The sequence below is a fragment of the Octodon degus genome, unplaced genomic scaffold (genome assembly GCF_000260255.1).
Source record: "Octodon degus isolate 3935 unplaced genomic scaffold, OctDeg1.0 scaffold00001, whole genome shotgun sequence".
In the NCBI taxonomy this organism is placed as follows: domain Eukaryota; kingdom Metazoa; phylum Chordata; class Mammalia; order Rodentia; family Octodontidae; genus Octodon; species Octodon degus.
In genome coordinates this window covers 17,858,683-17,861,788 of record NW_004524577.1, presented here as the reverse complement: position 1 = coordinate 17,861,788, position 3,106 = coordinate 17,858,683, and the positions used below count along the sequence as shown (strand labels likewise).

Below are 3,106 nucleotides of genomic sequence, written 5' to 3'. Positions count from 1 at the left end.
CCCAGCTGGCAGCCCGCAGGTCCTGGAGGCGGCAAGGAGGGACAGGGGCACCACGGAGAGCTGTCACCATGGGGCCAGGACGAGAGGACCAGGGTCCGTGCTGTGCAAGGAGCCATGCCTGCCGGATGGAGGATGGAGGGCTGCCCCAGAGACCCAAGTGCTGGCTGGCCGCCTCTAGCTGCTTGAGCTGTACATTTTACTCACCACCTCCTAGGCCTTGTTTCTTGGTTTGGGGGCGTAGTGACTGGAAAGAAATGGAAGAAAAGGAGCCACATGACATATTCCAATCAGAACTCCTGTGTTGAGGAGTTTACAAAGAGAAAGACTCACCAAGGAAATCCTGTCTTTCTGGAGAAGAGTGAGGAAAAAGCAACAACGTCTCATATTTTATATATATATATATGATTAAAAATGATCCTGCATTTTGATGGTGGTGGCGATGTAAAGTGGTCCAAAAGTTAACTTTCTATTGAGAAGAGAGAAGAGCTGGATTTTTCTTTTTCCCTTTTGACTCCCACCTTTTCTCCCAGGGACAAAGCATAGATCATACATATCAGAGAATAAGGTGGCCCTCAGGAATCCTGAAAAGACCAAGAAGCTTCCATCTTCCTCAGGAGGGAAGCATAGGGTGTTTTCAGCTCTCTCTGGAACCTAGAACAAAAAACATGAGTTGCGTACCATGGAAAGGAGACAAGGTTGAATCTGAATCCTTGGAGCTACCCCAGCCAGCACCCGCACAGATCTACCATGAGAAACAGTGCCGGGAACTTTGTGCCCTCTGTCCTTCAATAACATCTTCCAGGACAGCAATGCCTTCACATGGGAAAACCTACGAGAGATTTGCCAGAGGTTGTCTCCGAACACTGTGGTGACACCACACAAGAAGAGCATGCTAGGAAGTGGGAGTCACAATGTCAATGTCCTTTTGGCAGCACTTCAGCCCAAAGGCTATGAAGCCGTTTGGTGGGACAAGCCCAGGGATATCGGTGTCATTGCTCTCAGTAAAGTCATGGGCTTCATCCTGAATCTGCCCTCCAGCTTGTGCTGGGGACCATTCAAGTTGGTTCTCAAAAGGCAGCACTGGATCTGCATCCAGGAGGAAGGGGAATTCTACTACAGCCTCGACTCCAAAACTCAAAATGCCCGAATGGATTGAAGGTGAGAGCGAGCTCAGGAAATTTCTTAAACATCATTTGCAAGGAAAGAACTGTGAACTCCTGCTGGTGGTACCAGAAGAGGTGGAAGTGTCCATCAGAGCTGGAGGGCTGATGTGTGATAGTTGTGTCCTACCTGGCCCTTGTCCCACCCTCTACACCTCTGCCATATGCTTTGGCCTCTCCAGTGGGCTTGCTCAGGACACTTCCCCAAGCATCTCCTTGGGTTTCCCCTTAAAATCTGTCAGTGCAGTAGGACAGTTGTGTGGACTGTCTCAAGAACCACCCACTGTCTATGGCTGGGGAAGGAAGGGAGGGGCTGAGCCCTGAGGGCAAGCACCTGGAAGCCTTGCTTCCACCAGAGAGAAGGCAAGGTGGAGCCCAGCTGTTTGCCCCTCTCTGTGGCCCTGACACAGGTTCTGCTGGAGTCACTGTCACTGCTCCAGGCTACCTAGAGATGCTGCTCCCACTTTCTTCTGCTGTGGCACCAGTGGGTCTAAAGACACAGTACCTGCAAAACCCGGCGACTGCCTCCAAGGACACAGAGCATAAGTGTCTCTTAGGAAATCATCTCCCAGACCCCAGCAGCAGTACCACATGCTGGGCCATCTGCAGCCCTTACCGCTAGCCCACCCACTTTTACAGGTTTATGCCCAGCCTTGAGCTTCATGATGAAAAGTCCTATAATATTCCAAGCCAGGTGGTTAAACCCCACAACCTTTTAGCAAGACAAGGATAAGATACCTAGCTAAGAGGATGTGGCTAAATCCACACTTGAGCAGGGATGGCGTACTTTTCTTCACTCATTTTGTCCCTACTGCTTCGCTACATTGATTTAGGAGGCTCTGGGACAAGCAACAAGGAAAGTGGGCAATTTTCATACTTTCTCCACTTTGGAAAAATCAGAAAAAAAAATGTCTACCCTTGATAGCAAATTCTACTAGCTTGGGACAGAAGCAGGTGGGGAAAGATAATGTGTAAAGATCTGCTTCTCAGAGTTTAAAAGCAGATAGAACTGGCTGAGTCACTGTGGTGACAAGGAGAGTCCTCAGGTCGGGTGGCTCTGTGCACTGTTAGAGGACCTGGTTTTGTCGTCTCCGTATAATTTTCTTTACAAATCACCGGGTTACCCACCCCCTACCTCTTGAAATAGTTGTAGGCCATGTATCTTCTGTATCTTTGGAGAACAAGAGAGGAAGAACGTTATACCACATGTCACCAAAGAGACTGTGGTCATCTCAGGACAGGGGGGTGGGCAGGGGTGACCTGGCCAGCCCCTCCAGATCCATGGAGGGGCAGCAATGAGGGCTGCCCCACTGGCTGGACTCGTCCAGCAGCAGAGCCAGCCTGGGGCTCGCGTGTCAATCCTCAGCAAGCTTCATGAGGGGAGGCCGAGGGTTGCTCCCCGCTGTGACTGCAGTGCGTGTTTACACCAGCACTTTTTCTGCACATGTGTCTTCAACAAGGCCATTTTTTTTTTTATGCCGTACAACAAGAGGCCCCATGCGGCAACTGCATTATGCCCTCTTAGCAACTGGCCGTGGTCTCTTCTGCACCACTTTCTACACCAGACCGGCTTGGCACCACAGGGAGCTCTCTACCCCTGCACAATGATATTCCAACCACACCCAGCCAGGAAGTACAGCCAACCCTGCTGATTGTCACAAGCTGAACTGTGGTCCATTGGCACTGTCAGTGATAGTAATGGACATTCCTGGGAGGAGGAAGCTCCTCCACAAACTGCTTGGGCCTGTGCAAATGGCACTTCAGAGGTGTCCCGTGCACGTGGAGTGCATGAGCCAATGGAATATGCAAAGACGCTTCAACATTTCAGGGCTGGTTTCTCTGCTCATATCAATTCTGGTGCTTCAGAACAGGGACCCATGCTGATGCTCAAGGGCAGAAAACCCACTCCTTTACAGAAGGGAGCAGGCCTGTCGCTGATGCCCAGG

General features: G+C 50.8%; 1 pseudogene; it reads left to right on the top strand.

The window, feature by feature from the left end:
• Nucleotides 1–665: 665 nt before the first annotated feature.
• Nucleotides 666–1,276, top strand: LOC101586947 (annotated as a pseudogene).
• The last annotated feature ends 1,830 nt before the right edge of the window (nt 1,277–3,106 follow it).